General features: G+C 40.1%; 1 long non-coding RNA gene across 2 annotated transcripts in view; it reads left to right on the plus strand.

Moving 5' to 3' along the window:
• The first annotated feature begins 468 nt into the window (after positions 1–468).
• Positions 469–10,401, plus strand: part of LOC135112019 (uncharacterized) — an 11,101-nt gene continuing 1,168 nt past the window's right edge. The window contains exons 1-5 of one of the 2 annotated variants that reach the window (XR_010273998.1): positions 469–657; positions 2,677–2,835; positions 4,887–5,037; positions 7,194–7,223; positions 7,590–10,401. The exon at positions 7,590–10,401 is cut by the window's right edge and continues 1,168 nt beyond it. This is a non-coding gene — a long non-coding RNA (uncharacterized LOC135112019). Of the gene's footprint in view, positions 658–2,676; positions 2,836–4,886; positions 5,038–7,193 lie in introns of both variants that reach the window. The other variant, XR_010273997.1, reaches the window with a different exon arrangement.

The following is a 10,401-nucleotide window of genomic DNA, read 5'->3' on the forward strand; positions in this document are numbered from 1 at the left end:
TGTCACTATGAAAATATTCATGAAAAATTACATATTGGCTAGGATGTGTGTGTGTGTGTGTGTGTGCCCTGGCTAGAGTCAGATGAGGGGATGAAGGGTCACGTGAATCCTCTCTCTCTCTCTCTCTCTCTCTCTCTCTCTCTCTCTCTCTCTCTCTCTCATAACAGTCGTAACGTGACTACTGTAACGAACAGACAGCAACGTCACTAGTGCTTAAATTAGCTGTTGGTTGTTTACTCGGGTGTGTTGCCAATGAGTGACATCAGCGGGGAGGAAGGTGGGGAGGCCAGGAGTTCTATTATATGGGCAGTGGGGAAACGAGGGGGTTGAGAATGGGGAAGCGAGAAGGTGTATAACACAGGGAATGTGGGTGGTGGGGATGGGGAAGCGAGGATACATATATTATTTGACGTATTATTTAATAACATGTCAACTTTTTTTTGCCGGCAGTCCGTTTGTGTGTGTGCGCGGGGCGGGCTGAGGGACAGTCAGTGAGGGCAGGTGGCGCTGGGGAGAGAGCGGGCCGCTGGCTGGAATGTTTTGGTCGGCACTAGTCAGTCTTGCTACACACATTCTAGTGACTAGTGATTATTTATTATCAGCAGCTTCTTCCTGCACCAAGCACCACCAAGCAGCTGAGAGGCACCACTATTCAAGGTGAGCCCAGTTGTGCCAGCCTCACCTCAGTCAACATTACTATTATCACCGTAACACCCTCCTCCCGCCAGCTGTAGTGTCTTTTAGTTGTTTATTTATATCATTATTCGTTATTTGAGTATTTTGTTGAGGTTTTTGTTTATATTTAGGTTTTCTTTACAAATGAGTCTGGAAATAGTTGGAAATTTAGCCAAAAACAAGCTGTCAGCTGAGATAGAGGCGCCTTGTCAGTATTATCAGCTATTATTTACTTAATCTCTCTTATTGTAGGCCAATCATTCCACTAAATGGAGCCACATGTCTAGCTTTCATATCCGATGGTCAGATATATCCGTCATTGCTTAGTTTTCATGAGATTAAAAAAATAATTGAGGCAAGATGGCGGCCGCCTTCTCGACTGAAGTCACCGCCGAGGGCCGCCATGATGGACTGCTACATGCCCCACCCTGTTGGTTCCAATATTTTTTATATATTTCTTAACGACGTTATTTGGCTTCTATAATAAACTTTTATGGTTTCTAAAAATATTTAGTTACTTTTGAAGTGTTTCTCTTACTTCTGTTAAGTAAATAGATTGAATTTTCTGTTGTTTTTTTACGTAAATATAGGCCGGTTTTCAGGTTGAAATTTATATAACCCGGTTTAGGACTTTTTTATTTGAGGCTTTAATGAAGCTTTTATTGCTTCAAAAATTCTCTTATGATTTTTAAAGTATTTTTTCTTCCTGTTGAGTTAAATCTGTGGACTTGAAAAATATTTATAGTCCTGTTAAAAGTCGAGATATTGACATTTTTGGTTTCTTAATTTCTCTATTTCAGCTTGTAACTAACTTTTGATTGTTTTAAAAAATAGTTCATATTTTTAAAAAGTGTTTTTTATTCTTGTTAAGTCAAAGTGGGTAGACTTTTCAGTGGTTTTTAATCGTGTTTAGGTTCCAATACTTTTTTTACACTTCTATTTTTTATTTGTTTATTTATGGCTCTAGGTGGCTTTTACTTGATTGAAAAGATAGTTCATATTTTTTAAAATATTTTATTACTCCGTTAAAGTCAAAGTGGGAGGATTTTACAATGGTTTTAATGGTGTTAAAGGTTCCAATAATTTTTCTATATTTCATGCTAATATTTTTTTAATACTACTCAAGCTGGAGAAGTTGTGATATTGTGGATATTAATTACAGTAATTGTCAAGTCAGAATATATAAGGCATTCAAGCCTAGCTCCATTTTTTCTAGGGATCAATTTCAAAATTAGATACGTTACGTAGATATGGAAGTGTGACGTCATCAACTTAGCTGTGACGTCATCATGGCGCCTGGACTCGTTCTGCTTCAGCCTTTCTTCGTCAATATTTACCGTGATTTTTAGTGTTTTCCCGGTGTCTTCATGTGTTTCTAAATTCAGGCGTGTAGATAGTAGAAGTAGGAGGAAGAAAAAAGAGAAATAAAGGAAGCGGAGGAAGAAGAAAGAAGAAATGGAGGAGGAGGAGGAGGAGGAGACAAAACAGAAAAAATGCCAAGACGTAATTTAGCTTAGTTTCCCTTGCTGCCTTGCCTTTCTCTGTAATATTTAGTGTATTTTGGTGTGTTTTTGAGAATGTTTTGGGTATATTGTGAGTGTTTTAAGTGTGTTTTGGGTGTTTTAAATGTGTTTTCGGTGTATTTTTAGGAGTGTTTTAAATGTGTTTTGGGGTATTTCAGTGTGTTAAGGATATGCTTGGAGTTATTTTGTGGTGGTGTGGGATGCTTTTGGGTTTACTTGAGGTATTTTAAGGGTTTTAGGTGAGTTCGGGTGTGTGTGGGGTTTTTTTGGGAGTGTATTGGTCGTATTTTGTAATGTTGTAGGGTGTTTTGGGTGTATTTTTGACGTAATAAGTGTGTTTTAGGTGTGTTTGGCTGAGTTTTGTGGGTATTCTCGTGTGTTGTGGGATGTTTTAAGTGTTTAGTGGCGTTTTGGCCACACATGCCCACCAATAACTCAACTTAAAGCATCATAACCTCACCAGACTTTACCGTTACAGACACAGGGTGACCTTATCAGCTGTGTTATACCTACAAGGATCTGCCACACTCCAGACACTGCGCAAGTAGCGGTGAAAGAGCCTTATGAACGCAAACTTCACTGCTGGATCGTGTCACCTCCCAGCAAACACATCAACCAGCGCAGTATATGCTCAGAAGTATGTGTTTTTGTCGAGCTGTGTGTGTGTGTGTGTGTGTGTGTGTGTGTGTCCACGGCAATGTTTTGATTCAGGTCACCAATGATTATTACACTGGTTAGTCGTCACAGTGTCAGTATTCCGTGCTAAAAGTCTAGCAACACTCTCTCTCTCTCTCTCTCTCTCTCTCTCTCTCTCTCTCTCTCTCTCTCTCTCTCTCTCTCTCTCTCTCTCTCTCTCTCTCTCATCGTGTCCATACCCTCTCAATTTTCCTGTAAAATATAAAGTAGCGGAATAATTTTAGTTTTAATCAGTTACATCTTCCTTGTATTTCTTTCTTCCTCTTTTTGTGCTCTTTTGGTTGTATTACTTTGCTTAACCAGCCTTTCCAACTCTCTCCGTGTTAAGTGCATCATTAGTTTTTTTTCTTTTCCTTCATTACCTCATTTTCCAATATTTGTAAGGCGCATAGCTTGACTCGCAAAAATAGGAACACAAACCAGAAAGCAAATATCACACCAAACACAGCGAGAACCAAAACAGAGATGAGTAAAGAACTAATAAGAAATAAAACTCTGTATAATGATAGCAAAACCGGTAAAATATCAAAGGAAACACGAGAGAGGTAAGACAAGAAAGACAAGAGGCAGAGGTATGAGAATGGGAGACGAGAATGGCAAGAACACAGCAAGATTAACAGCAGTGTAACAATAGAAGGTGGCCGTGTTGGTGGGCAGCTCCGTTACCATATATCTGCCTTAATGAGCCAGGCAGGAGGGCGGGAAGTAGGTGACGAGAGGCTAAATGGGCAGCAAGAGACAGGGCTGAAAAGACGGGATAGACGGGAGGAGAATGAGACGTAATGAGATGATTTTTCTGGCGATTCTCTCTCTCTCTCTCTCTCTCTCTCTCTCTCTCTCTCTCTCTCTCTCAGCACCTCACTCTTCCTTCACTATGTCTTCCTCTGCCCGTCTCTCTTCCCGTCCATCCTCCTGTCCCGTCCTTTCCTCCGTCGCGTGAAATCCTATTTGTGACTCGATTCAGCCAACTTCCCTGATAACTTAGAGACAATAGGGACGTGAGGGGTGTCTTAAATTCGGGACTGATTTCGATTTGACCTCTCTCTCTCTCTCTCTCTCTCTCTCTCTCTCTCTCTCTCTCTCTCTCTCTCTCTCTCTGTCTCTGTCTCTGTCTCTGTTCGATTCCATGGTCTTTTTCAGTCCTACCTTAATTTCCTTTCTTTTTCTTCTTAGGTTTCTTTAATTGATTTTTTTTTTCGCTTTTCTTCTTAGCCTTTGGTTTCCATTGCTCTTCCTTCTTCTTTTTTTCATGTTTTATTCTTTTCGTTACGTTACCTTTCCTTCATTTCATTGTCCTTCCCGTTCCTCTTCCATCCTATTCCCACTTTTTTCCTCCCTTTCACTTATTTTTCATCCATTTCTTTATCTTTTCATCTTTTTTTGTTTTTTCCTTCCCTTTTATTTTCGTACTCCTTTTATCCCCCTTATTATTCATTCCTTCTCCTCCTCTTTTCTTTCCTATCCTTTCCTCCCATTTATTTTTTCCCTTCTTTCCCTTCTATTTCCTTTCTTTCCTTTAATTTCATCCTCCTCTTTTTTTTCCTTCAGGGGCCTTTTCTCTTCCCCTTCTCTACTACCTTTCCCCTTTTCTCCCATCAGCCTCCTCCTCCTTCCCTTCCCTTGCAGTCCTTTCCCCCTCATTTCCCCTCCCACACTCAATAATTTCCAGGCAGAGATTGCATCAAGAATCATGACGGCTCCTGTGTATTGAATAAATTGTCAATATGGTCTAGATAAACATTTCTATTAACTCGTACTAGGAATATATCACGTGAAATAAGTTAATCTTAGCACAACATTGATTTGTAGGTGTTGTTACTTTGTGGGCGGCGTTGAAAATGAAGTCACGTTTTCTTTTTGAATGTGTTAGTATAGCCTTTTCTACGTTTTCTTTTACTTTTGTGTATAGCCTTTTCCACGTTTTCTTTACTTTTGTGCTCTAGTCAACTTATCAGTGCATGTATAACCAACACCACCCCCTCTCTCTTACAGCACAAGCGGGTGATGGGAGGTGACAGACACGCATGTACTGAGTGAGCGGCTTCCCCGAGGTTTCCTTCGCTGGGTCAGGCCGGGGCTTGACCTGGATGGGTGCCAGCAGTTGCCTCGCTCAGCTGCACACGTGGGCGAGGAATGTTTGGAGGTAATTTGCAGCCAGAGCTGATAGTGTAGTTCAGTGGTATGTAGGTTGATTTATTTATTGACTTTTTTGTTTGAATGTAATTTGCAGCAGTGTAGTTCAGTGCTATGCAGGTAAACACCCACTGATTTAGTGACTGATTGGCTTTTTATTGATGTTTATTATGACTATTGTTGTTATTTGCTTTTTGGGTTCTATGGTAATATACACAAAGTTACTCTCGTATGTATTCTTTATTGTATTATTTTTGTTTATTGGTACATTATTTGATTTTTTCTTTTAATATACGAGGCATCTTCATTTATTTATTTACTTACTTATTTTTTTAAAGAACATATATGTGCTTTCCTCTCACGACCTCTTGACATACAAATATGTTTTTTTTTTTATGTAGTTTTGATCAGGAGCAGAGTAACATTCTTCATTCATTGTCACTTATGTTTTTTTTTTCACAATTCTAAATCCTCTGATCTGCTGACAGTCTCACAAACGTAGACAATTGATCAGTAATAACAAATAATAGTAACTTATTATAACAAACGGGTTAATTTTCTAATAAGGGTCAGCAGAGCGAATGGAGAGGTCAGAGCGAGATCACAACGAGGTCACAGCCAGCCAGGTCATAGCGAAATCAAAGCAAGTTCACAGCAAGATCAAAGCGAGATCATAACAAGGTCACAGCAAGGTCAAAACAAAGCAAGGTCATAGCAGGTCACAGTGAGATGAAGGAAAAATTCACAGCGAGGCAACAACCAGGTCACAACTGAGTCGTATTTAGATCACAGCAGGGTCGCAGTGAAGTCACATGGAGGTCAAGGCAGGATCATAACGAGATCAAAAGGTCATAACGAAGTCAAGGCAAGGTCACAGGGAGGTCACAGCAAGGTTAGATTAGGGCAAGGGTTGAATCCATTAATTTTAAGAGGCCCTTGAGGTCAGGTGGACAGGGGCTCCTCATTAACCTGAAGGAGTGTGACAGGCGGATGTGTGCAATGGAGGGATTCAAAGGGGTGGAGAGATGGATGGAGGGAAGGAGGGAACGTGTGTGCTGGAGGGATGCTGAAGGAGGAAGGGAGAAGGAAAGGAGGAAGGAAGGACGGGAGGACTGGAAAGGAGAAAAAGAGAGGAAAAGACAAAGGAAAAAGGCAGAGAAAGATGCGAATAAAAAGAGAAAAATAGAGAAAAACAAGGAAGGGAAGAAGGGAAGGGTGTGTGTGTGTGTGTGTGTGGCCTATTATTGTATTTTTCTTTCACATGTTTTTCTATATTCGTGTTGTGTCAGGGAATTGTAAAAGACAGGAGGGTGAGAGAGAGGCGAGGGAGAGAGGGAGGGGTGAGAGGGGTGAAGTGACGCTGGCTGTGTTAGTTACCTGTCACTGATGATTGAGACCTTAATTAATGTTTGGTATCAGGTGTTTCTCTCATACATATATTACATCCTACACACACACACACACACACACACACACACACACACACACACACACACACACACACACACACACACACACACACACACGTTGACAGCTTCCTTCCTCGCTCTCTCTGTCATTTTCTGTTTCTTTTATTCTTCGTAAAATTGTCTTCTTTCCTGTTTTGTTCCTCCTTTGGCTCCATTCCATTATCATATCTTATTTGTTATATGTTTTGTTTTGTTTTTCTTTCTTCGCTCATGTAGTTTCAAACTTCTTCAACTTGTGTTTTTCGTTCACTATTCTCTGCGTCATAACAATTTTTTTTCCTTTTGTTTTTCTCCTTTGTATGCAATTCTTTGTCATTATAATTTCCTTCCTTCCTTTCTTTTCTTTTATATTTTTCTCCGTTCTTCCTTTCTCCCAGTTAGGTTGTTATGTGATGCTCTCATATTACATAATAATGTTTCCTTAAGAACATAAGAGCACAAGAACATAAAGGAAGCTGCAAAAAAGCCCATGCATTAAACATACCTACATATATTCAACCATTATCTCTGCCCCATAAACGTATATAATCTTTTGAAATTCCCCTGGTGAGGGAGTCCCTTCCAGTCATTGACCGCACCATTTGAGAAACGATTTGTTCCCATCTGCTTTCTGAGTCGATGTAAAAAGCAAGATAATTCACAGCCAGACAGTTGAAAACCAGAAAGATAAACTTCATCTTCCTTGTTTGAATTTCAGAGAGGCGCTCCCGCCATCTACATGAAACAGGTGATATTAGGATGGGAACAACATCCTCTTTTGGCAAGCTTTCCAACAAGTCTGGAGTCTAGTCTACACTTGTCGGGCAACAAATCTCCGAGCCATTAATAATGTCTGATTAGCGAAGGAAATTGTACACTGTCAGTCACCTGGCTAGTCTGTCAGTCAGTTGATTGTCAGTTAAAATTCTGAGCCATAAGCAGTAGTTGATTCATGAAGCGTTAATTAATTAACGAAGCACCTTGTATATAGGTACTCAGTCTTGTGTGTGTGAGAAACTCAGGAGACAAGGGGCGTTGCAATCAATTACTGAGCGTGTGGCAGAGATGTGAACGCCTCACTTGACCTGGACTGACGCCCCACTGCTTCTTTCAGAGACGCACCCGAGAGCCTGAGTGCCAGCTGCGGTCGCCTCTCCGGTGTGATTCGCGTGTGGCTTTAAAGTTCAGGTATAAAGTGGAAATCAGTCTGAACGTGGCTGCCTTAGTGACTGGATGTAATGTGTATTATTACTGGAATAATTACTTTATTGCTAAATTACATTAGCAACACGATTCAGTGTTCGTACGGCTTTTTTACTGCAATTGGTGTGTGGATTGAGACAGGCCTTGTAAGTATATATCTAATGAAGTTAGGTTGTCTGTTACGTTAATGTCCATGGAGATTATGGTAATTTAGGTTCGTTTAGGTTAGGTCAGTGTTCTTAAGATGTGTGTGGACAGAAAACATTTTGGGTATCAAGTGGTTCGGGCATTAAGTGTCATGTAATCTGTGTTTTAAACGCCTCTGTGGTTCAGTAATTTTAATCAATATATATATATATATATATATATATATATATATATATATATATATATATATATATATATATATATATATATATATATATATATATATATATAATAAGCATTTTTATCATCAACTGAGAGGAATAATGTGAAAAATGCCAACGAAATTCGTTTGAAATTGTTTAGTAGCTTATTATTTATTATTTATTTTTTCTGTCCTCTTTCACCTCCTCCTCTGTTATTTTCTCGTCCTCCTCGTCCTTGTCTTCGTCCCTCACCACGCGCACCACAAAGGAAAAGTATAAAAAAATATCAATAAATTAAACTTGTAATAGTTATTTTCTCGTCCTCCTCGTCCTTATCTTCGTCTCTCACCAAGCACACCACAAAGGAAAAGTATAATAAAATACCAATAAATTAAACTTGTAATAGTTAAAGTAAATTATCATCGTTACGTCCTCTTCTCCGTCTTCTTTCTCATCCTCTTTATCACTCTCTCCTCGTTGCCCTCTTCGCTTTCATGTCCCACCACCCACACCACCTCCTCTCGTCTCAGGTACTCCCTTTGTTGCATCAGGTTCGTTCAGGCTTGAGTAAGGCAGCAAAAGCCCGTCAGATGCCCTTTAGAAACCTAGTTATCCCAAAGTCAACGTAATTTAACTTTTGGATTAGTCTCCCCGCTCCTTCTCTGGCCGAGGGTCCGCGAGAGGTGGCGGAGTGTGAAGGAGTGCGCGAGAGGGTCATCCCGTTTTCTGTTTCTTGTGGTAGTGCTGACTGGTGTTTTGTTTGGTGTTTGGTTCGTGTGGTTTTGAAATGGAGAGGAGAAGGAGGAGGAGATGATGATGGAAGTAGGAGGAAGAGGATATGAGAATAGGAGGAGGAGGAAGAAGAGATGACGATAGAGAAATGTTGTTGGTTGTGAGGTTGGTCTCTCTCTCTCACTCACTCTCTCTCCGAAAGCAACTTTTACCCCCATCTATCTCTTTGCTTCTTCATTCGTCTTCACTTTTCTTTCTTTATATTGTCATGTCTTCGATTGAATCTCTCTCTCTCTCTCTCTCTCTCTCTCTCTCTCTCTCTCTCTCTCTCTCTCTCTCTCTCTCTCTCTCTCTCTTTCTCTGATTTTCTGTGTTATTGCATTAATTTAGTTTCCATCAGAGAGAGAGAGAGGGACAGAGAGAGAGAGAGAGAGAGAACTAGTGAATCATGTAACCAATCAATTAACAGCCTCAGTTGCCTCCCTTTCATGTCTATGCGTCAGTGGACCTTTTCTCTCCTCTGTCACCTGTCTGTTTTGCTGTCTATATTCCTGTCTACTTTGCCCTCTGTTTTACTGTCTTTTGTGTTGTTTTGCTGTGTATTTTGCTGTTTTGCTTTCTATTTTGCTGTCTTTTTGCTGTTATGTTTAGTTCAAGCTGTTTTCCTGCTGTTTATTGGCTTTTAAGTTGTCTATTACCAGCTCTGTTGTTGTTTGTTTCCACCTGCCTTGTCCCTGTTGTTTTCTGTTTGGCTGTCTTTTTTTCCGTTTGTTCCGCCTGTTTTGCTGTCTGTTACGAGCTGCCTCCCTTCCGTCTGTTCTTGGCTGTCAGTTGCATTGGTGTCTCTTACCAGCTGTCTATTGAAACATCACTCATTCATTGTTTCTTCCTACATATTTTTTTTTTATTTAGCACCATTTCCACGAATTTGAGAGAAGAAAAAAAAACTTACCTTATTTTCACGTGTCACCCTCATTCAATTTACGGAAAACACCAGTGATTCGTATTTTTCTCTGTCTTTTTATTCGGATTGGTTATCACACGTTGTTTTTTTCCACATTTCATTCTTTACGTAACAGAAACTTAATCCGTAAAATGACTCTGCGTTGCACTGAAAGGCAAACTCAATACTCGGGTCGCTTACTACAGCTGTTTTGGACGGAGTAACTGAATTAATTAAGAGGGGAAAAAAAAAGAGTTGATACGGTTTTCCCCCAGAGAGAGAGAGAGAGAGAGAGAGAGAGAGAGGGGGGAGGGAGGTGACTATAAAATTAGGAGATTATGGTCCATTAAACACCCATTACAATAACCAGGTTTTATCAAAACATGCATTCCGGGATTAAAATCTTACGTAATTCATTCAGTGTGTGGATTGGGAGTCTGCCGCTTGGAAAAAAAATAAATAAATAAATGATAGAAATGCATGTTGTTTGTGCGTCTGAAAGTCTGTTATCGCGTCTGTGCACTTTCCCAGAGAGAGAGAGAGAGAGAGAGAGAGAGCGACAAATTTGATAAAAACCCATTGCTTGCTCTACACTACATCAGTACACGCCTTCATTCACACCAAAAATAGTCTCCTGTCCCATTGCACGCGAGGGATGCTGCAAATACATGAACAAATGAATAAATAAGTAAGTGACC

Source organism: Scylla paramamosain, chromosome 23 (genome assembly GCF_035594125.1).
Source record: "Scylla paramamosain isolate STU-SP2022 chromosome 23, ASM3559412v1, whole genome shotgun sequence".
NCBI classification, from domain to species: Eukaryota; Metazoa; Arthropoda; class Malacostraca; order Decapoda; family Portunidae; genus Scylla; species Scylla paramamosain.